The 25164-nt window shown below is 43.7% G+C and overlaps 1 long non-coding RNA gene across 1 annotated transcript in view; it reads left to right on the top strand.

Annotated features, from left to right (window-relative positions):
* Positions 1-24628, top strand: part of LOC148152185 (uncharacterized) — a 409067-nt gene extending 384439 nt beyond the window's left edge. The window contains exon 5 of the long non-coding RNA XR_015758981.1: positions 24505-24628. This is a non-coding gene — a long non-coding RNA (uncharacterized LOC148152185). The remainder of the gene's footprint in view (positions 1-24504) is intronic.
* Positions 24629-25164: the final 536 nt, after the last annotated feature.

A 25164-nucleotide genomic window follows, 5' to 3' on the forward strand; every position in this document is an offset into this window, starting at 1 on the left:
TGGGCCTACTTTGAATGAGGCAATACTACAGTCAAGAGCTGTTCATGTTTAAATAAAGGGTGGCTTGGTGGCAGGATGCCCAGTCTCTGTGGAGTTATTTCAGACAGGGGTGGTCACCTAGATTGACAGGTTGAGCCTGCTAGCCACTCTTTGAAGCATTGCCTGTGTCCTCTTCATCCTCAAATGAATCCCAAGTGCACAATGCAAATTTAAAATAGCTGCCACCACATTCGGAGTGGGTGGATTAAGTGGGTGGATCACAATCTTTTGTCTGAGATTGTGAGTTCTACTTGTAAACATAGTAAGTCTCTTTAAGGGGTAATTGGATTAATCTGGCACTTGCACAGTACAGGTTAAAGACATCTAGGATCATATAATCCCGACAGTGTGGGAGCAGGCCATTCGGCCTATTGATTCCATGGAGACTCTCTGAAGAGCATCCTATTCAGACCAACCCCTCTGCCCTATCCCTGTAACCCTGCATTTCCATGGCAAATCCAGCTAGTCTACACATCCTTGGATGTTACAGGCAATTTAGTATGTCCAAGCCATCTAACCTGCACATCATTGGACTGTATTCTCTGTGAACTGCATCTGTATTATCCATGTGAACTGTGTGCAGTGACCATTTATGTTGAGTACAAATCCTGCCCACAAGCTACCTTGACCATGTCACTAGTCTTTACAAATTGATCGTAGCCATCTTTGTGAAGTAGAAGGGATGACAAGCAACCTTCAAAGTAACTTCTGCAGGTCACAATTCACAAGGATGATCCTCTATGGCTACACAAGGACACAGAGCTGCTTTCCTCTCACTATTTGTCAATGTGCTACACTCAAAGGCAATGTGAGGTTTGGGAGTGATGGGGTCAACATTTTAGTAATCCTTCCACATTTACAAACTCCTCCTGTATTTGTGTGTCATGTATTGTGCTGCATACATTGTAATAAAAATCACTATATCAAAGGTCCATGACAGTCCTTATCAGAGTGCTCCATGAGGCACTCTATTGAAGACTATTGTTTGTGTTTTGTAAAGTGAAAGTTAGGTAAATTTATCCTGACTAACCTTGATCGATGGCAACAGAGTAAGACACTCCAGCAGAACTCCTCTGCTTGCCAGTGCCTTTTCCTTTTACTTTCTTTTTTTCCCAGATGATAAAATGTAGTGCAGCATCAGAGAAGCAGGAGAGTCAACATTTTGGGCAAGAGACTGCGGTTGTCCTTCCCCCAACCCTCACCAACTTTTTCTATTATTTCAATTCTGTAACAATATTTAAAGTATCTATACTTAGGTACCCTGTACCTAAAATGGCGCCAAAAGGTGACTGTAAAGGCTGTTCATATCCATTCATATTCAGTTTACAGTATCCCTTTATAACTCAGAAACATTATGCAGTGAGATTCACAAAAGGGACAAGAGTCGGGGAAGATCCAACACACTTTATTGAACACTTTATCAAGGAAATCAATATTTACCAGACTCTACTCGTGCACTTTAAATAAACTCTATGAAACTCTGTCAACACTTCATGGGACTCTTCAGCAAACACTCTGTAATCTTGAAGTAACCAGTCTCAAATCTACACTACCTATTTATTTCTGACAAGTGCCTCCAAGGATTCTCTTCAGGTGCCTACCATTGTAACTGTATTTTTGTCTAAAAAGACTGGTAATACCTGGTCAATAAGGCCAGCACAGACTGTTTCTCAGCCTTTGGGGGTTGGCTAATATCTCAGGATCTGCAGTCCTTGATTTAGATCTGGATCTGGAGTTCAGTTCATCTCACCAAGGTGGTCTTCTGGGTCTGGTCAGTCTGATAATGCTGGCCATGAGGTACAAGGTGCTTGAGATGCTGTGCAGTTCGGCCATCATCCAAAGGTATTTTAGATTAGATTGCTTAGATTACTTACAGTGTGGAAACAGGCCCTTCAGCCCAACAAGTCCACACCGACCTGCCGAAGCGCAACCCACCCAGACCCATTCCCCTACATTTATCCTTCACCTAACATGACAGGAACACTACAGACAATTTGGCATGGCCAATCCACCTAGCCTGCACATTTTTGGACTGTGGGAGGAAACCGGAGCACCCAGAGGAAACCCACACAGACACGGGGAGAATGTACAAACTCCACACAGTCAGTCGCCTGAAGCGGGAATTGAACCCGGGTCTCTGGCGCTGTGAGGCAGCAGTGCTAGCCACCGTGCCACCCAGTGAGGCAGCAGTGCTAACCACTGTGCCACCGTGCCGCCCAGAAGAGACATTGTCAAAGACATTAGGGAGACATTGTCAAAGAAGGTGCAAAAATAGAATGAGTTTGGGCTCCAGGTTGTCCCTTTCACCCTTTGCTCTTGCCCTTCTTGGAAGATTTCGTGACCTATGCCTAAACTAGGACCAGTCGTTGGCAAGAAGATCCAAAGAGGTGACTACTTTCCATATTTGGAGGTCACAAATCTTCAACTGTAGAGTGCTATCTGTGGCACGCTATGCCTCTGGCCTTCTACTGAGCTGGGTGCCACCAAGTCTGTGTAACATTCTTTTAGTGAGGGGGGTTCGGGGTGGTTTATTTACAGAATAATAAAAAATGGGAGGGAGTCACAGACTGGAATCTAATCAAGGGATTCGGGGTGGTTAATATTGATCCTGGGAAGTAGCAACAACAGTTCTTTCTGAAACAATGTGGACATTAGCAATTGCAGGCCTGCCTGCTTTTAGCAAGCGCGGGGTGGGGGTGGGGGGTTGTTGTGGTGGTGGTGGTGGTGGTTAATTCCCTGAGGCCTATCTGCAGGGATACTGTCTGTTCCAGCTCTGCAGTTTGCAAATGGTAGAGTCCAGCTAGGTTTAAACTACTTCGCTTCCACATTTTGAGTTTTTAATCCATGCTCATTAAAAAACTGTCAACATTTCTGTAACAATCCTGGAGGTCTTGGGAGAATGTCTGTGTTAAAACAATCGAAGACTAAGCTCACTGTCTTGGTTGTTCTCTACAGGATGGTCACTTTTTCAACTTTCAACATTCCCTTAAAAGGACCAATGACATCTATCTCAACTCCTTTCGTTCTGAATGATCTAGTTTGAAGAGAGACATCACATTTTAGCGCTGCGGAGCAACTTTTGTGGTCACGTTGCAAAACAGCAAAATTAGTGCATTCCTTATAGACATATTTATGATATGGCCACACAGCAACTCGAGCAATTCATGAATTCATGAAAAAACCACATTCATGAATTGATATCTATTCTTTTAGTGTGCAGACATGTATTCTATTCATCAGAAGATGGGAAGTGAAAGAAAATGAGAAAAGAGGGTGTAAATATGAGTAGATCTGCTGCTCAAGCAAACAGACAGCAATAACATGGACAGTAATAATATGACTGATTTATTTATATTCTTCATAAGCCCGTTTCAAATTGCTCGCATCTGTACGGCTGTTTGCTAACCTACAGAATTCATTAAAGCATTTTACAGCCAATTACATATTTTTAAATTAGAAAAGGCTAGGAATACTCAGCAGATCTGTTCTTTCTGTAGAGAACAAAAATGGTGCCTAACCGTCTAGATTTCACAGAGTCATAAAGAATCCAAAATCTCTAAAATTGGTGAACGTGACCCTAATCCAAAACTCCCATTTCTGACAGCTCCAATGTTTGCTGGATGTTTCAATAAACATATCAGCTTAGAGTCATAAAGTCATAGAGATGGTCAGCATGGAAACAGACCCTTCGGTCGAATTCGTCCATGCCGACCAGATAACCTAAACTAATCTAGTCTCATTTGCCAGCATGTAGCCCATATCCCTCTAAACCCTTGCTATTGATATACTCATCCAGATGCATTTTAAATGGTGTAACTGTACCAGCCTCCACCACTTCCTCTGGCATCTCATTCCATACACGCAACACCCTCTGCGTTAAAAACTGGCCCCTTAGGTCCTTTTTGAAGTTTCACCCTCTCACCCTAAACCTATGCCCTCTAGTTCTGGATTCTCCCATCCCAGGGAAAAGAGCTTGTCTATAAGGTCACCCCTCACTCCTCTTAGGACTGCTGACCTGGAGGCATTGAATCTGGAATTATCCTTGGACTGTCTGTTACAAATCTGAGAAGGTAATTGAAGCATTTCCATAACTGCACCTCTTCAGTATTCCCCTTGTGCTTGCCCACATTAGCCATTTCCAGCATGCACTCTTAGTAAGTCTTGTAAGTTTTCTGATATCTCTTGCCCAGAACAGAATGGTTTGTCTCTCTGTCAGTGCTTCGAGCAATGCCTCAAAAAATAGAGGAGTGGGGTGAGGGGTGGAGGGTGTTAGTGGTGTGGGGTTGGGTGGAGGGGTGATGGTTGCTGCTATGGGGTGAGCCTTCTCTTTCACTGCTCTTTGCTCCACATTTTCCCCCACTCATCAGCAATGGCCACTGCTTGCACTTTACATTGGACATGCTGTGCCTAATGGGCATCTCGTTCCCAAGTACACTACCAATCATTGAACAGTGAATACAACACAAGGTCAATCAGCTTATTTACATGATGCATGTGCAAGCTGACATGGTGTGACATGGACACAAAATAGTGACAACACTGGGGTTCTGGCCCCAGAATGGGATTCCCACCTTATATGGAGGAGAAAGTGAGGTCTGCAGATGCTGGAGATCAAAGTTGAAACTTTATTGCTGGAACAGCACAGCAGGTCAGGCAGCATCCAGGGAACAGGAGATTCGATGTTTCGGGCACAGGCCCTTCTTCAGGAATGAGCAGAGAGTGTTCAGCAGGAGAAGATAAAAGGTAGGGAGGAGGGACTTGGAGGAGGGGCGTTGGAAATGTGATAGGTGGAAAGAGGTCAAGGTGAGGGTGATAGGTCGGAGTAGGATGGAGGCGGAGAGGTCAAGAAGAAGACTGCAGGTCAGGAAGGCGGTGCCGGGCTGGAGGGATCCGGCTGAGACAAGGTGGGGGGAGGGGGGATGAAGAAACTGGTGAAGTCCAAGTTCATCCCCTGCGGTTGGAGGGTTCCCAGTCGGAAGATAAGACGCTCCTCCTCCGACCGTCGGGTTGTTGTGGTTTGGCGGTGGATGAGTCCAATGACCTGCATATCCTCGGTGGAGTGGGAGGGGGAGTTGAAATGCTGTGCTACAGGTTGGTTGGGTTGGTTCATCCGGGTGGCCCAGAGGTGCTCTCTGAATCGCTCCGCAAGTAGGCGGCATGTTTCCCCAATATAGAGGAGGCCACACCGGCTGCAGCGGATGCAGTAGATGATGTGGGTGGAGGTGCAGATCGTCTCAGCCTGCTCCTGCCCAACCGAACTCATCTCGGCATACCTCGACACGGTCCTGTCCCCATTAGTCCAAGAACTCCCCACCTACGTTCGTGACACCACCCACGCCCTCCACCTCCTCCAGGATTTCCGCTTCCCCGGTCCCCAACGCCTCATCTTCACCATGGACATCCAGTCCCTGTACACCTCCATCCCCCATCACGAAGGACTCAAAGCACTCCGCTTCTTCCTTTCCCGCCGTACCACCCAGTACCCTTCCACCGACACCCTCCTTCGACTGACCGAACTGGTCCTCACCCTGAACAACTTTTCTTTCCAATCCTCCCACTTTCTCCAAACAAAAGGAGTAGCCATGGGCACCCGCATTGGCCCCAGCTATGCCTGCCTCTTCGTAGGGTATGTGGAACAATCCATCTTCCGCAACTACACTGGCCCCACCCCACATCTTTTCCTTCGCTACATTGATGACTGTATCGGCGCTACCTCGTGCTCCCACGAGGAGGTTGAACAGTTCATCCACTACACTAACACCTTCCACCCCGACCTCAAATTCACCTGGACAGTCTCGGACTCCTCCCTCCCCTTCCTAGACCTTTCTGTTTCTATCTCAGGCGACCGAATCAACACGGACATCTACTACAAACCAACCGACTCCCACAGCTACCTGGACTACACCTCCTCCCATCCTGCCCCCTGTAAAAACGACATCCCATTCTCCCAATTCCTTCGTCTCCGCCGCATCTGCTCCCAGGAGGACCAGTTCAAAATACGTACAACACAGATGGCCTCCTTCTTCAAGGACCGCAATTTCCCCCCCGACGTGGTCGACGGTGCCCTCCACCGCATCTCCTCCACTTCCCGCTCCTCCGCCCTTGAGCCCCGCCCCTCCAACCGCCACCAGGACAGAACCCCACTGGTCCTCACCTACCACCCCACCAATCTCCATGTACAGCGCATCATCCGCCGTCACTTCCGCCACCTCCAAACAGACCCCAGCACCAAGGATATATTTCCCTCCCCTCCCCTATCAGCTTTCCGTAGAGACCACTCCCTCCGCGACTCCCTTGTCAGATCCACACCCCCCACCGACCCAACCTCCACTCCCGGCACCTTCCCTTGCAACCGCAGGAGGTGCAACACTTGCGCCCACACCTCCCCCCTCACTTCTCTCCAAGGCCCCAAAGGAAACTTCCATATCCGCCACAGATTCACCTGCACCTCCACCCACATCATCTACTGCATCCGCTGCAGCCGGTGTGGCCTCCTCTATATTGGGGAAACAGGCCGCCTACTTGCGGAGCGATTCAGAGAGCACCTCTGGGCCACCCGGACGAACCAACCCAACCAACCTGTAGCACAGCATTTCAACTCCCCCTCCCACTCCACCGAGGATATGCAGGTCATTGGACTCATCCACCGCCAAACCACAACAACCCGACGGTCGGAGGAGGAGCGTCTTATCTTCCGACTGGGAACCCTCCAACCGCAGGGGATGAACTTGGACTTCACCAGTTTCTTCATCCCCCCTCCCCCCACCTTGTCTCAGCCGGATCCCTCCAGCCCGGCACCGCCTTCCTGACCTGCAGTCTTCTTCTTGACCTCTCCGCCTCCATCCTACTCCGACCTATCACCCTCACCTTGACCTCTTTCCACCTATCACATTTCCAACGCCCCTCCTCCAAGTCCCTCCTCCCTACCTTTTATCTTCTCCTGCTGAACACTCTCTGCTCATTCCTGAAGAAGGGCCTGTGCCCGAAACGTCGAATCTCCTGTTCCCTGGATGCTGCCTGACCTGCTGTGCTGTTCCAGCAATAAAGTTTCAACTTCCCACCTTATATCCCTAAGTGCTATCGGCTGATATCTATGGCTACTTTCTCTGTTCTATTCCTCATGGTCATTGTAGCCATTTGAACCCTTATTATAACTTTCTTTTCAAATTAAATGCAAAAGCTAATCAACTATTTTTTAAAAAAGCGACTGTCAACCTTAATATTCCACACAATATTATGGATGAAAGTCACAAATACATGGAATACACTTGATGTGCTGGTTAGTCTTTGTCTGGCTATCACTTCCGAACATTCCTATGCTCAAAATATTCTGACTTGAACTCCAGGTCTATCTCAGAGAAGTGGCTTACGTCAAATTCTGTGCAGTTTGATGTTACCTCATTTTTATATCGAATTTTACCTCTAAATCATTCAACTATCATGCATGAATCTTATTAATGTTATAATTTCCACAGAATTGATTGCATGTTCTGTACATCTTAATTGTTTAGAACAAGAATTAATTACAACATTTTTACTTCAACACAACCACTCACTTCTTTTTACAGACAACTTGTTTTTATTTTAAATGCCATTCTCTAGTACCACTATTGTAGGTCTTTTATCTACATCCTGCATTTCGTTAGTCTGATGAAATTGTTGACACACTGATGGGAAATTACATGTCAAACCTTATCAATAGCTAGCAGCAAAGTTTAGTCAGATGGTGAACCAAAATAATCTTTATGGACGAGAATGAATACTTCACTTTGGCTGAATTTTCACATTCTTTTTGCATAGTGTTTTCTCAAGTGAGATTCATAGTGCCTGGTCTGCGGGGGCCGTAGCCACTTTGCTCATGCAACCTTCCACTCTGTATATCATTAATTATTGCCACTGGCATCCACAGTGCGCTTGTCATGGAATCTTGTGGCAGCAGAGGTGGAAGTGCTCACCACTGCCAGGGATTTATGCAGTCCACATCACTGACATTATATTTAAACCCAGCTCCACATTTCAGGCACTGCTAGCCAGGAACTGTTTGTCATGGTGTGTGGCCCCACCATAATCATTAAGGAATGGCCCCGAGAGACAAATAAGCTCCTCATTTCACAGAGGTGAGATTCTCATGCATGGAGTGGTGGAGAACAGGGCACAGCTTTATTGAGCTGATCAGCAAAGGAGGCTATGCCACCAGAACATCTACCTCATTGCTGCCCTCTGCACAGCCTATTCACTCACTGAGGCATGTCACCATCTCTCCTGCTCCTTCATCACCATTAACCTCTCTACCACCAAATTCCAGCATAGTCAATCCCACCTTTTGTACCATTGCAGGAAAACTTGGTCACCCTGCCCCCCTCCTCCTGGTCTGATTCCTCCAAGCACCCTGATTGACAGATGGACAGATTGACCCTGGTTGCCAAAGTAAAAATCATCTGTAATTGGTGCAAGAGCTGCTCACTTCACGCCTTGGACCATGTAACAGCGTTCAGTGTTAAAGATGGCCACACTCTATACTCTCAATGTTGTAGTTGGGCTGGACAGACATTAGCTTGCGCAGCTGATAAAGAAAAATCAACATATATTAACAAATGTGAAAATGTGTTTCTCAGTGCACCCCAGGGTTCCACAGGTGAGATGGAGTGGATCCCATGGTCTTGAAGGGAGTCCCAAGGCATATTTTCTGTAGAGGGCCCAAACACATTGAGTGCATGCTGGCCAGAGGCAGGCTCTCCCTCCCACAGGGTTGAGGATGGCAAGTGGGGTAGAGGTGGAAGGTTTGACCACCTCTGCACTGTCATGAGCGGAGTTCTCTGAGGGGTGGGCCTAATGTGTTTTTTCCTCTGGTTTGGTGCTGACTGGTGCTGCCCCATCTCCTTGTAGGAGTACCTGGAGTGAGCTAAAAGTCCCTTACCTCCCCGCAGCCCCCCTCTCACCCCACCCTGTTGCCTGTATCAATAGTTAAAGTGATGGAGTGCAGGTCCATGTGTGTATCAAGCAGACTCTGAGACAGACAGATATTCATGTTCCTGAGGCAGCAGAGTCCCAACTGTACCACTGCAGCTCTACAACCTTTGTATCAGGTTTCCCAGTGCTCTTGCTGCTCCTGTACAGGTCAATAAAGTCACCAAGTGCCCATACCTTAGGGTCCACTCCTGTCTAGTGCTCAGGAGGTGCCTGGTCTCTGGTAGTCCTCTGAGTGCAAGCCAAGTTGTCCATTTCTTCCTCAAGCAGCTGTGGAGACATCGCAGTGAAGTGCTTGCCATCAGGTGCTCCCGATTCTAACCTAGTGACAATAACCACTGAGGTGTCAGTGTCAGAGTAGCTGGGTGGAGTTGGGGGAGGGTACAGAAAGCAGCCCTGCTGGTGCTTCAACAGAGATATCTTCCTCAAAGGGTGAGGAGGGGATGTGTTGCAGTGAGAGAGCATGGAGATCCCACTGGTATCTGCAGGAAACAAAGAGACCATGTGTCATGGCCAAGGTATGGCATAATAATAACATTATTACATTGACAGTGATGGTAGTGAGACATCATCACAACTGGAGACATTGTTTCATGCTTAGTTGCTGGGACTTGGATGGGACTGGTTCCAATCCACACCAATGAGAAACAAAATCCTCTTTCCTTCGAGGGTGAGGAATCAAATGCTGGGCACCCACCACCTGTCCTGGCTCTCTCAGCCCTTTTTTAGATTAGATTACTTACTGGAAAAAGTACCCTGCTACCCTGCAAGTCCACACCGACCCGCCGAAGTGCAGCCACCCAGACCTATTCCCCTACATTTACCCCTTCACCTAACACTACGGGCAATTTAGCATGGCCAATTCACCTAACCTGCACATTTTTGGACTGTGGGAGGAAACCGGAGCACCCGGAGGAAACCCACGCAGACACAGGGAGAATGTGCAAACTCCACACAGACAGTCACCTGAGGCAGGAATTGAACCCAGGTCTCTGGCGCTGTGAGGCAGCAGTGCTAACCACTGGGCAGTTTTCTCCCGGAATGAAAGAAATAAAGAGAGTAGGTGGAAAAATGGGTGACACAGTTGTTAGTGCTGGCGCAGGTGGGAGTGACGTGGCGCTGTGCCCAAACAGAGTGAGTAGACAACACAGAGGGCATGCAGGGTCAATGCTGCAGGGTAGCAGAGAGTGAGAGAATGTGAGGTAGCAGAGAGAAGATAGTGGCAGTCACTCTGCACAGCAGAGAGGTCATTGATCTGCTTTCTCTGCTGCCAAACATTTCTCTAGATGGTGGGAACCCACACTGACTTAAAGGGCAACCTGGTAGGGTTTGGTAGTATGACTTCCTCTGCCAGTCCTGGAGAAAAAGGGCAGCCCTACTCTGTACTGCCCCAACCAGCAGGACCTTACCTTCAAAATGCAGCACCAATTTTGCCTTGTCTGCCATGCCCAACCGTGCAGGACAGCTACAAAGTGCCAGCAATGGACTTGCAGCACAACAGCCTTTTAAATGTGGTGCTGGCATCAAGAATCCCAGGATGGCCTGGCCGTGGTTAGTACCTCAGCCTATAACCTGTTGTGATTGGGTGAATCAGGCTAGCAATCTGACAAATGGGGCACACAGGGACATGACACCTTGATATTGAGCACATTCGGGAAGGTTGCATTGGAAGAAAACTCATTGAACCTCAGGGAGATTAGATGATTTCTTGATATGACACTTTATACAATACTTAGAAGAAGCTTTTAATCATCTTTAACAAATGAAAAGGTGTGATTGTTTTGCATGACGTTAAGAATCAAAATAGCTGTTATTTTCTCTGAAGTTGAAAATCTGACAGCAACATCCATTGAAAGACTTCAAAATACCGCAGTCTGGGTCTGGGAAATGCACTTGTTCACGTGAGATGAAGTGCACACAACTGATCTATTTCTGAAATTTGCGACTTTATTTTCTAATTTGGTCTGTGCTACTCTGAAAAGGTTAGATGGACCATTTTCATAACTTCATACGATATAGCAACAGAATGAGGTAATTGAGCCCATCAAGTCTGCTCCGCCAATCAATCATGGCTGATATGCTCCTCACCCCTATTTTCCTGCCTTTGCCCCATAACCCTTTAACCCATCACCAATTAAAAATCTGTCTAACTCCTCCTTAATTTACTCACTGTCACAGCATCCTCCACACTTTGGGGAAGCAAATTCCACAGATTCACAACCCTTTAGGAGAAGTAGTTTCTCCTCAACTCTGTTTTAATTTGCTAAAACCTTATCCTAAGATTACGACCTCTCATCCTAGAATGCCTCACAAGAGGAAGCATCCACTCCACGTCTACTTTATACATACCTTTTATCATCTTGAACACCTCAGTTTGAACTCCCCTCATTCTTCTAAATTCCAGAGAGTATAGGCCTAAACTGTTTAATCTCTCTTCATATGACAAACTTCTCATCTCTGGGATCAATCTAGTGAACCTCCTCTGACTGTCTCCAATGCCTTATTTATTCCTCAAATGAGGGGACCAAAACTGTGCACAATATTCCAGGCAAGGTCTCACCAATATCTTGTATAGTTGCAACAATACTCCCTTGCCTTTACATTCTACTTCTTGAGCTATAAAAGTCAATATTCCATTCGCTTTCTTTATTATTAGCTATAGCTGCATGCTAGTTTTCTGTGACTCATGAATGAGGACACCCAGATCCCACTGCATCGGAGCACTCCGAAGTCTCTCTCCATTTAGATAATAGGTCACCTTCCCATTTTTCTCAAAATGAATGACCTCACACTTATCCACAGTAAACTCCATCTGCCACATTTTGGACCACTCTCCTCACCTATCTACATCCATTTGTAAGGTACTTATTTCCGCATTACAATTTACCATCACACCTATTTTTGTCTCATCTACAAATTTGGTGAGAGACCCTTTTATCCCTGTATCCAAGTCATTGATGTATCTTTACAGTCTTCGTCTATGATTATATTTGTGCAAGAGTACGCATTCCACTAAAATTGTTCAGCCATTTCATGCCGGCACTGGCAGTCTGCCATCTGCTGTGACCTATTTGAGGGAAAGACACAACAGAAACAAGCTAGAACATTAAAAGAAGGGTGTCAGGGTTCCATATTCTTGGTTGCTCAGAAATTCAAGATTCATGTACAAAGACACATGATGTCCAGAGGAACAAATATTATTCTGAGGTATAAATTCAATTGTAATAAATGTGGGCAAAAAGCACTTTTACAGAGAGTAGAATAATTGGGTTTTGGAATTTATTAGTGCAGTGTTGAAGCAAAGAATCTGTTGTCATTTAAGACTGAATTATTGTAGTGATTGAAGGAAAGCACAATAAACAGTGTAGAAGCATGGAATTCATACTAATGTTCATGTGATGGATAAATACCTACCAGGGCCTTCTTGGGTTCAATGGCATGTTTCCAAGTTGTAAATACCACATGATTAATACCAAATGTATTGGGGAAATATTTTCTGGTGGCACTGCACACTTCAATCATCATAAAATCCAGTTTGTAAGTTTGCTCACTGAGCTGGCAAGTTTGTTTTCAGGCATTTTGTCACCATACTAGCTAACATCATCTGTGAACATCCAGTGAAGCGCTGGTGTTCTGACCTGCTTTCTATTTATCTGTCTTTGTCTGTTAGGTGGGTTATATCATTTCCGGTTCTTTTTCTCAGAGGTTGAAAAATAGGATCCAAATCAATGTGTTTATTGATGGAGTTCTGGTTTGAATGCCAGGCCTTTAGGTATCCCATGCATCTCTCTGTTCAGCCTGTCTCAGGGTGGATGTATTGTTTCAGTTGAAGTGGTGTCCTTCCTCCCCTGTGTGAAAGGATACTGGTGATAGCTGGTCATGTCTTTTGGCGGCTAGCTGGTGTTTGTGTATCCTGATGGCTAGTTTTCTGCCTGTCTGTCCGATGTAGTGTTACAGTCCTTGCAGAGTATTTTGTAAATGACATTTGTTTTGCTGGTTGTTAGTATAGGGCCCTGTAGATTCATCAGTAGCTGTTTCAGTGCGTTGGTAGGTTTATGGGCTACCATGATGCCAAGGGTTTGGAGTAGTCTGATAGTCATCTCTGAGATGTCTTTGATGTATGGTAATGTGGCTAGCGCCTCTGGGCATGTTGTGTCTACTTGTTTGGGTTTGTTGTTTAAGAATCGGCGGACTGTGTTTGTCGGGTACCTATTCTTCTTGAATACGCTGCATAGGTATTTTTCTTCTGCTGTTCATAGTTCCTGGGTGCTGCAGTATGTTGTGGCCTGTGTCCTGATGCAGCTCCATCTATGGATGTTGGAATGATTGCTTCTATAGTTAAGTATCTGGTCTGTGTGTTGCTTTCCTGTGGACATTGGTCTGCAGTTCTCCATTAACTGTTTGTTCCACTATGACATTTAGGAAGGGGAGTCTGCTGTTGTTCTCCTCCTCTTTTATGAAATTTATGGCAATAAGGATCTGGTTGATGATGTTCTAGGTTTCCTCTAATTTATTCTGTTTTGTGATGATAAAGATGTCACCCTTGTAGCAGACCCTAAGTTTGGGTTGGATAATGGTGAGGGCTGTCTCTGCATTACTGTTTCTGCTAAGAACCCTGACATGGATCCCATGGGTGTTCTGATGATTTATTTGTAGATCTTGTCATTGATGGTGAAGTGGGTGGTGAGGCACAGGTCTACTAACTTGAGGGTGCTGTCGTTGCTGATGAAGATGGTGCTGTCTGGTATTTGTGTCCTTGGTTCATCTAATAGTGAGTCAGTGTTTCTTTGGCCAGGCTAATGTTAATGGATGTGAATAGGGCTGTTATGTCAAAGGAGACCATTATTCCATCCTCTTCTATTTTGGTGTCTTTGATGATGTTCAGGAATTCTTGGGTGGAGTGGATGGAGTAGCATGAGTCTTCTACTAGGTATTACAGTTTTCGGTGGAGTTCCTTTGCTAGTCTATATGTCGGTGTGCCAAGGAGTGAGACAAAGGGTCTGAGGGGAGCACTTGGTTTATGTATCTTAGGTAATCTGTAGAAGTGGGGTGTGTTAGATCCATCAGGTTTCATTTTCTGGAGATGTCTTGTTATTTTGGTCTGATTTATGAAGCTTCTTCAAATTAGCTGTGATACAGTTTTCTAGCTGTGGAGTCAGGTTTATCGTCACCTGTCGATAAGTGTCAGTATCTGTGAGCAGTGAGTTCACCTTTTCAATGCATTGTGTTCTGTTTAGGATGATGGTCATGCTCCCTTTGTCTGCAGTTAGGATTACAATATTTCTGCCTTTTCTGAGTCCTTCTAGTACTTTCTTTCCCTGTGTGTTGAGGGTGTTCCCTTCCTTCTTCCTCTTAGTGTTGGTGCAGCTGTCTGTCAGATGGTCTGCAAGGTTTCTTCTGACCCACCCAGACCCACCCAGACCCACCATCCTGCCCTATCCCTGTAACAATGCATTCCCATGGTTAATCCACCTAGCCTGCACATCTTTGGACTGTTGGAGGAAACCCATGCAGGCACGGGTAGGACATGTAAACTCTACACAGACAGTCACCCAAGGCTGGAATCAAACCAGGGTCCCTGGCGCTGTGAGGTAGCAGTGCTAACTACTAAGACACTGTGCTGTGTTAATTTATAACTGATCATATAATTTACTAGAGCAGTCAATGGCAAGAAAAGAACAGTGGGCAGAAGCTTATAGGGGACTGAACAATGTCAGATATAGTGAGATTTATGTCAGATTCAGATGAGAAATCCAGAGAGACCCATTTTGACATCAGGAGTATCTCACAATGGGAGCAAGTAGGCAAACGAGAGAATAGTCAGCTCCATCAGTCAATATGTTATGACTTATGAACAAAAGGTAGCAGCCATTTGGTGCCAATGTTTTCAAGCCTTTATTTTTTTTATAGGAGGTGGGAATAGCAGACAAGACCTCCATTTATTGCTCAGTCCTAATTGTCCCTTGAATTGAGTAGCCTGCTAGGCCATAACTACCTGGACTACACCTCTCCTCCCACCCAGTACCCTGCAAGAACTCCATCCCATTCTCCCAATTCCGCTGCCACCGCAGCATCTGCTCAGACAAGGAGACATTCCACTCACAAGCATCACAGATATCCACCCATTTTGAACAACGTGCTTTTCCTCCCTCCACCACACCACCTCCATTCTCTGCTCCAATGCTCTAAACTCCCCCAATGCAATAAAGACAGAGTCCCCCTTGTCCTCACCTACCACCCCACCAGTCTCCGCATCCAATGCATCATCCTTAAACACTTCCCCCAACTCCAAATTGACCCCACTACCAAGAACATCTTCCCCTCCCCAACCGTCTCTGCCTTCCACAAGGATAGTTCTCTTTGACAGTCGTTAGTTTGCGCCACTCTCCCAACCCCGCCCCTTCCCCCGAGACTCCAGGTACCTTCTCCTGCAACCTGAAAAAATGCAATATCTGCCAGTATACCACCCACCTCACCTCCAGCAAGGGCCCCGCACAGTCCTTCCAGGTGAGTCAAAGGCATATCTGCCTCTTTTCCAACCTAGTTTACTGCATCAGGTGCTTCCGATGTGGTCTTCTCTACATCGGGGAGACCAAATGTAAACTTATGGAATGGCTCACCAAGCATCGCAACTGGGTCAGGAGGGGCTGATCGGACCTCCCAGTCACCACCCATTTCAATTCCCCTAACCATCTTCTTTCCGACAAGACCATCCTTGGCCTCCTCCATTGCCATAACAAACCACAGTGCAAATTAAAGGAACAACACCTCGTCTTCCACCTGGGCAGCCTACAGCTTGGAGGACTCAAACTTGAGTTCTCCAATTTCAAATAACCTCCCTCCTCATTCCCCCGACTCCCTTCCTAGCCCCTCCCCCTTCCTCCACTCCTCCCTGCCACCAATCAGATTCATTCCTCCCATTGACCAACCAGGTCATAGCCTCTATCTGTCTTCACCTATCCTGTCTTCACCACTGAGCCCCCGCCAGCCCCTTTACCTGCAGCTCCTCCCAGTCCTGAAGAAGGGTTACACCCAAAACGTCGACTTCTCCACCTCCTGGCTTGCCATGTTCTTCCAGCCTCCTGCCTGTCTATTTTGGATTCCAGCATCTGCAGCTTCTTTTGTCTCGAGGCTATTTCCGAGAGCAGATAAGTGTCAACAACATTGAAATGGGCCTGGAGTCACATATGGCCAGATTAGGTAACCATGGGCAGAATTCCTTCTTTGATAGTCATTAATGAATCAGAGGGCTTTTGTAATAATTTTTGATAACTGCCTGGTCATCTTCACTGAGGCTTATCATGTATTCCAGGCTTATTCGTTAAATTTCAATTCCATCATCTGCAGTGGTGGGATTTGAAGCTTCATGCCTCGACCATTAGCCTGAGTCTCTGGATTACAAATTCAGTGATATCACCGCAATGCCATCATCACCCATTTTTGCACAAGTGCCATGAGAGAAGAAATATGAATGGGCTGAGAGGACATTCAGTGGATAAAGGGGACATTTGTCCTTTGATCAAAACATGTTCTTTCCCCTGGTCTATAGGAGAAAGAACCCAAAACAACAGAGTAAAGGCAAAGTTAGATCAAGGAATGTGCCAATATATGAGTTTTTTTTAACCTGATTAGTATCCATTGTATGTAAGTGTTGTATCTTCCCTTACCCTTGGAGTGTTTATCTCAAATGCAATAATTCCAGCAGCAATGTTCTATCAATTTAAACAAAAAATATTACACATTTTTGCACAATTCCTCAGGATTTAAGGTGTAATGTCAAACTTACTTGTTCACAATTGCACACTTTCAAACACAAAAATTAGTTACAGGTAAAAGTATAACCTGTTCCAAATTACAGTTAAGTCAGGCTTTGGTTTATGATCCCGTGTGTCTTTTACTGCGGGCTTGATTTCTTGAATGAAGCTGATGCTTTAAAGTTCAAATGAGGGTCTTGCAAAGCGAAAGATTTTCTGCAAGTTGCTGGGGTTCCTGGGATCGAATTTCTAGAAGGTTGATTCATTAGTGAACTTTAACGAGGACAAGTTGGATGAATCTGACTCTGTGTTGAGATTTCAAAGTATTGATGTCAATTACCGAAGATGGTTGAAATACTTACAGCTGGCTTCAGTGGAATTGAATGAAAGCAACTTTGAGCTGATTTGAAAAACAGAATATAACATATTCTCTCACCATGTGACTTTGTACATATTCAAAATTCTTTTCAAGTAAACAGTGATGTGTGTGTGTGTTCATTCCAATATCTTGTGTTGTTTACCTTGAGAGTTTGAGATATGTTTGTTTTGAATGACCCATCAATTTGTGATTGTCTTTTTGTTCTCTCTTGAGACAGGGAAGTAATTTTATTCCACATACAGCATGGCTCTTAAACATTTGTGCCTGATGTTTGATTGCACACAGCAGCAAGAGGAGGCTGTGAAATTGAGTACAGAGCAGCCCAATTGCAGAAGGTGAAGTTGAACTGCAAACAGAAGTGAGGAGGCTGTGAGTCTGGTGTTGATCACTGCGCAGAAAGGGTTAATGTAGGAAGAGGGATGCCAAGACAAGAGGACATTACAGAAAATGCAGCATTACAGAGAAATTATAATGGAGACTTTAATTACTCAGATAGAGAGAGTGATGTTGGTGGTGTAATGTGCAGAGAGTGGCAAGTGTTCCTGGATTGTGTTCAGGGGTATTGCCTTCAGCAATATGTATCCAGTCCAACTTAAGGGTTACTCTGTTAGACTTGGTTCTTGGAAATGAGGTGGACCAAGTGTCTGTTGGAGAACACTTAAGAAACAGCAATCATTATATTGTAGGGTTTAATGTAATAGTGGAAAATGCAAAAGAAAAATCAATTGGCAAAGGACTAATATCAAAGAGGCAAGAAAGAAGCTGAGTAGGCTGGACTGGAATGGAAGATTGGAGGGAAAATCTGTAACTGAGCAATGGGCTAACTTCAAAGCAGAAATAATTCACATAAGGTCAAGATATATTCCATCAAAAGGGAAAGACCATACGACATAGGAACAGAAATTAGGCCATTCAGCCCATGGAGTCTGCTTTGCCATTCTATCATGGCTGATAAGATTCTAAACCCCATTCTCCTGCTTTCTCCCCGTAACCCTTGATCCTCAAGAACCTATCTATCTCAGTCTTAAATACACTCAATTATTTGACCTCCACAGCCTTCTGTGGCAGTGAATTCCATAGATTCATCATGCTCTAGCTGAAGAAATTTCTCCCTATCTTCATTCTGAAAGGTCTTCCTTTTTCTCTAAGGCTATGCCCTCAGGTCCTAGTTTTTCTTACAAATGGAAAACTAGGACAAACAAATCCAAGTTCCGTGGATAAAACAGGAGATATTATATGGATGATCAAAGGAATGGTGTATTACGGACTAGACCAAACCCCTCAAAATATACTAAGAGGATATTCCGGACCCTAACTTTTTTCTGATTTTAGAGGGCATGGCAATGCCTTCCAGATGCAATTTGATTGGTCAAGCTATCAACTTTAAGCAAAGCACACTTTAGTTTTACACTACAGTTAAAATACAGGCCAAATAAAAGTGAAAAAGAACTGTCTTAACTGTAACTCTATCAAAATGTTTAACAAAATAATATATATATTAGCTACTATTAATTAACTGCTCCAATATAGCAAAGGCAAATTCAGTCAAATGGATTGTCTCACATGCAATTCGAACAGCAGGAAGAGAATCCAAGCCTTTAGCTTTAACAAAGAGATGAATAAAAACTTCCACATTCAAAGTAAAAATCCTGGTTCTGGGGGAGTTTGACCCCACCCATTCAGGCTGCTTCAATTGTTCCAACTTTAAAAAAAATCCAAAGCCTCACAAGCTTATTCTACTGGCTTTGATCAGACTGCTCTCCACTTGTGTCTCAACCTTTCTTCACAAAGAAAAGGACAAAATACACCTCTTATTGTGAGAAAGCAGATTAAAGAAGGCAAGGAGAATTATGAGAAAAGACTGGGAACCAATAAAAAGAAGAAACATACAGTCTTCTATTGATGTATAAATAGTATAGGTGTAGTAAAATGAGGAGCAGGGTCAATTAGGGACCAAAAGCAGGATTTACACATGGGGAAGATCATAAAAAGATGTGATGCCCATTCAGACAGCAACTCTAGGCATGGTCTCCTCTGAATGGTCCCCTCTTATAACTAAGAATTCTATGATTTTGTAACTTTACTGTTCTTCCCTGAAGAAGGTACGACAGCAAAAATGTATTGCACTGTGACAGCATTTGAAGTTGGAGGTTTAGGAGTGAACACACTAAGGTTGTTAGACATAAGTGACATTCCTGCTCTAAATTAGCAACAGGGAGCTGTGCTGTGTGTATACACATACACACCCACATACATGTCTACACACAACACATACATGTGTTTACATTCGGATGTTTTTTCCTTGAATGGAATCCCTGGATCATACACTTTGGCTGCACAGCTGTTCAAGATACTATTGTCAATGTCCAATCTGCTGCATTTTATGTACATTCAGAACCATCATAGTATTCCCACAATGGCAAATGTTGCTGCAATATGTTTCAAAGGCATAATAGGCAAATTTTATAATTACAGATCAGTAAAGTAAAAGGCTTTATTTCTCCACTAGAGAGTTGAAGAATCAGAAAATATATTTGAGATTCTGACTATTGCACATGTTGACCCAGCAACAAAATGTATGAACAACTTATTTCATACCCAATAAAAATACACCATATGAAGGAATTATTTCATGATGTACTAAGCAAAAAGCAAACTAGACTAAACCAATGGGGCACTGTTTAAAATTAGAGATTGCCATTTTAGGTAGAGGTGAAGAGAGTTCTTTTTCTCTCAAGCATTGTGTGTCTTTTGTTATTTTGAGCTCCACATTTCCATCGACTTCGATAATATCTTTGGCATGAGGTGATTGAGCATTGTGGCTCAGTGGTTAGTGCTACTGCCTCACAGTGCTAGGGACCTGGGTTTGATTCCAGCCTCAGGTGAATATCTATATGGAGTTTGTGCTTTCTCTCTGTGTCTACAGGGTGCTCCAGTTGGTGCTCCAGTTTTCTTCCATAGTCCAAAGATGTACAGGTTAGATGAATTGTCCAAGCTAAAGTGACCATAATGTTCAGGAATGTGTAGGTTAGGTGCATTAATTGGAGAAAATGTAGAGTAGGAGAAAGTGAGGACCGCAGATGCTGGAGACCAGAGTTGAAAAGTGTGGTGCTAGAAAAACACAGCAGGCCAGGCAGCATCCAAGGAGCAGGAGAATCGACGTTTCGGGCATAAGCCGTTCTTCAGGAAAATGTAGAGTAATAAGGTAAGGGAATGGGTCTGGATTGGATACTCTTCGGAGGGTTGATGGGGACTTGTTGGGCCTAATGGCCTATTCTATAATAATTCTTATTCACACATTTAATACAACATGTGGACTAAGGAATCAAAATATAAATATCCAGGAAGTTGTCTCATCTAGTTAACTACGCTGAACATTAGGGAAGACATAAAGCTTTGATATGCTTGAGTTAGCAAGGTCACAATTGCTTTCTGTGCCCAGCGTGAGGTTGAACCTGTCAGCATTAACTACTTCACTCTGAATTCAACTCAAAACAATTACAGGAGACCCACAAACAGGATTGCGACTGCAGTCATAGAGTCATAGAAATGTTTAGCATGGAAACAGAACCCTTAATCCAACTTACCCATACCAATCAGATATTGTAACCTAATCTAGTCCCATTTGCCAGCATTTGGCCCATACCTCTCTAAACCCTTCCTATTCGCATACCCTTCCAGATTATTTTAAATGTTGTAATTGTACCAGCCTCCATCACTTCCTTGGGCAGTTCACTCCACACACGCATGAAAAAGTTACCCCTTCGGTCCTTTTAAATCTTTCTCCTCTCACATTATGCCTTCTAGTTCTAGACTCCCCACTGCCCCCATCCCAGAGAAAAGACCTTGTCTATTTACCCTATTCATGACCCTCATGATTTTATAAGTTTGGATAAGGTCACACCTCAACCTTTGACACTCCAAAGAAAACAACCCTAACCTATTCAGCCTCTCCCTATAGCTCAAACCCTCCAACCCTGGCAACATCCTTGTAAATCATTTCTGAACTCTTTCAAGCTTCACAACGTCCTTCCTATAGCAAGAATGTATTGTGCAATTTCAACATGGTCTCCCAACTCCTATATTCAATGCACTGACTTTTAAAGGTGAGTATACCAAGCGCCTTCTTCACTATCCTATCTATCTGCAATGCCACTTTCAAGGAGCCATGAACCTGCACTCCAAGGTCTTTGTTCAGCAACTCCCTAGGACCTTACCATTAAGTGTATAAGTCCTGTTAAGATTTGCTTTCCCAAAATGCAGCACCTCACATTTATCTAAATTCAACTCCATCTGCCACTTGTCAGCCCATTAGCCCATCTGGTCAAGATCCTGTTGTAATCTGAGATAACCTTCTTTGCTGCCCATTTCACCTCTGATTTTGGTGTAGTCTGCAAACGTACTAATCATACCTCTTATATTCAAATCCAAATTATTTATATAAATGATGAAAAGCAGTGAACCCAGCACCGATCCTTATGACACACCCTTGGTCACAGGCCTCCAATCTGAAAAGCAACCCCCACTATCATCCTCTGTCTTCTACCTTTGAGCCAGTTTTGTATTCAAATGGCCAGTTCTGCTTCTATTCCATATGATCTAACCTTGCTAACCAGTCTACAATGATAAATCTTGTTGAACACATTACTGAAATCCATGTAGATCATGCCCACCACTCTGCCCTCATCAATCCTCTTCATTACTTCTTCAAAATACTCAATCAACAGTTTAGTCCAATAAATGTTTCCATTTGGCAATGCTTACCCACAGCGAAAAGAATGCCATGCTACCAGCAAACAGTGAAAAGTTTATAGAGAATTCAACCATTTTGTTCATGTTTGTCTCTTTAGCAAAATCAACTGCTTTGACTCATACCGCCAGAATGGTGCAAGGTATGCACTAAATAGCAAAAGGGGGGAAACAACCTAGACAATGTAGAAGTACAGCTGCCTGCATTTATTTTTGGACTCTCTCTTGGACATAACAACAGGTCTCATGCAACAATCACTAATAACAGCTCAGAAGTAAATATATTCATGGTTATTGGAGTACATGAAAGTTTGCCGTTGCAGGCAAGGTAAACTACTGAAAGCTCTTAGGATATTTGAAATGTCAGTCTCATTAAAGTTCACTGGAATCAATGTACCCCATGTCTGGAGAATACTGACACACTTCAGTTTCAACGCAAAAATGGATTGGTATGTGATTGCAGCCATATGTGTGATTGCTATGCCAACAACATCCCTGAATTGCATACTAACTGCTTCACTGGCATCAGCAAAGTGAAAGATATTGAATGCCAGCATCCCCATTTGAGAATTAACTCAACAAATATTTCATGCAAGGAGAGAAACATCAGTGCCTTTCTGAACTATCAGTCCTTGTGGGTAATTACAAATGTTCTGAAATTTCTCTATAGTGAAAGTAGCAATCACAGGTAAACAATATTTAAATATGAACCCAGAAGTGATTACTGTTTGCAATCTTAGCTGCATTTTGTGTGTTTTTAAGCTGAACATATAGGTTAAGCACATCGCTATAGTTCGATTCTCCGATTTAATCTGATCTGCTGTGTAATTTTCCCATGATTACTTCATTTGTTTTCACAGTAAATACTTTAAGAATATTAAGAAGCTTCTTTCTTGAGCTGCCATTTTGAACTGCTGTAGTTTATTTGATGTAGGTGGAGGCACAATGCTATTAGGGAGAGAACTCCAGGTTTTTAATCCAGTGATGCATTATACAGTTTTCATTCTAAAATATTTGATAATACAGTACTTCCAACAAAAATATTTTAAAATCCAATTTAGGTTAAATAATTTTCTTAAGTTACGCATTACTAAGAAAAGCCCTAGAAATAATTTTAAAATGCAAGGTATAATATACAAAATAAAGTAAAATCCAATATAAGCTGGGTGAGGTTGAGGGAGGGGTAACTAATCAACTGGTTGAGATGGTTAATCTGGGGAGGCAGTCAGGCCAGGCTAAACGGTGTTGGGAGAGACAATCGGGTCAGGCCAGTGAGATACCTGAGGTGGAGTCTGATCAGGTCGGGAACAGAGATTGGTGGGTTAGCGTCAAAGTCAGGGGTTAGTCATGTCAGATTGTGAAGATGGTCTGGTGTGGGTTGGGGGTTACTTGCGGTGTTCAGTTCAGTCAAGCTGGTTAATTACTGAGCAATACCAGACAACAACCAGCATAATCTTTGGAAGGAAATGTGTGTCTGGCTTGAATTCATGGTGTACAGCTTAGTGCAAATAAACGATTTAAGACTTCACAGATAGGTAAACTGCATGAACATGTGCCAGAAGATGCAACACAAACCAAACTCCACATTTCACTGTATTGCATTTTCAGAGGATTTGGACCATGGTTCTTCCATCAAGAAGGAGAAATAGCTCAGTGCCAGAAAGAAAGAATGATTTCAGTGCTTCATATTAGTAAGAAAGGATCTCCTTCAGATTCACAAATGCATTGTCTTCTTACTTTTTCCCTGAGGTCAATGAGTTCTGTCATGAAAAGTATCATTTATTGAAATACTCTTGCTCTTGATTGAAGAACAATTTTTAATAAATGCTTTGAGGGAATTATGTTTGGTAGATAGAGGAAGTTTTAATATTTGAAAATAGCACAAGGGTCACCTATTGTCTTCATATTTCCAACAGAAAGTTTTATCTGACCAAATGCAGTGCATATTGGAAATTAAGATATGTATTCCTCATGATTGTTCAGTTGTTAAAATAATGGTAGAAAAGACATGGCAATGCACTCAGCTTACCAACAATTGAAAAGATTCAGAATTCGCCATTTGGTAATCACTAAAAAAGTCTATTGGAAGAGTGCCACTTCATCTTACATTTCTAAGTACACTCACAATGGCTCCCAAAGTTTGAATTATTTGGAGAATCTAATTTATATCATTGATTAAAAGTTGGGAAAACAGCATGGAATCTATTTTCAATTAAGCTGGAGTGTCAAAATGTCAAATTTAAGTGGTTAGAAGTCACAAAGCTTAAATAATAATTAATTTACTATAAAATTCTATTATCTTTTCAGGTCTGAATACCAATGTTATTATCTTCTGCTGCTATGCAGCATAAACGTAGCTTAATTCTAACATGTAACACACTATTGCATCCAGTAGGAAAACTATTTGCTAGCATTGGGAAGAGATTTTCACTCACTTAGTGCAATGCCATTTCAGTGATTTTGGAGATGAGCCCCAGCGGGTAATAGGATGCGTATTTTAAGCTTTTTGGGTGGCTGACTGAAACAAGTGTAGCCTGTGTCAATATTAGGTGTGATTTGGAGATAAACAAATTAATTCACACAAGTTATTAATCCTTCCTAATTTCTTTTTCATAGGTGCAGCCAGCTATTGAAATAACTCCACAGAGACCAGGATCCCGTCACCACGTCAACCTTTATTTATGTGTGGAAAGTGCCTGACACTGATTCAGCTCTCTCAGAGCCAGCTCCCAGAATGAAGAGAACCTCTGACTCTCCTGTCAGCCAGGGCTCCCTGACTGGACTAGATTAGCAGCCCCAATCAGGAAACTCATATTCTATGAGATCCAACTGCCTGACCTCAATACAATCATTTCTCTCCCCACGCCCCACCCCCAATTCTGAGGAAAAAGGCCAGTTCTTTTTTTTGTAGTTCCTCCTAAGGCTTTTTAGCACAGAATCAGATTCCTCTAACTCTGCCTCTGATACGGGCGGCTTGTAACACACAGTAACTCACCTCTTGAGTCGAGAGTGTCTCAGGGGAAATTCATTCTCTTCTTCAGGCAGTAAAGGTGTTGAGGCAGTGATATCTTCTGTGTCCATCACAGATTCCAAGGTCTTTTCAATATCTGACAGAGAGGGAGAACCCATGGGCTTCACCAGTCTTTCTGGCTGCTCCAAGTTAAGTAAACCTGTTTGAGATTTTCAAGTAAACTTAACCTACACTACTCACCAATTCAAAATGACACATTGTGATTCTGTGTTGAGGAAAACAACACAAGAATACAGCATTCTCTT

Source organism: Chiloscyllium plagiosum, unplaced genomic scaffold (genome assembly GCF_037043375.1).
Source record: "Chiloscyllium plagiosum isolate Xiang-an unplaced genomic scaffold, Cpla_swu_hap1 HiC_scaffold_1, whole genome shotgun sequence".
NCBI lineage: Eukaryota > Metazoa > Chordata > Chondrichthyes > Orectolobiformes > Hemiscylliidae > Chiloscyllium > Chiloscyllium plagiosum.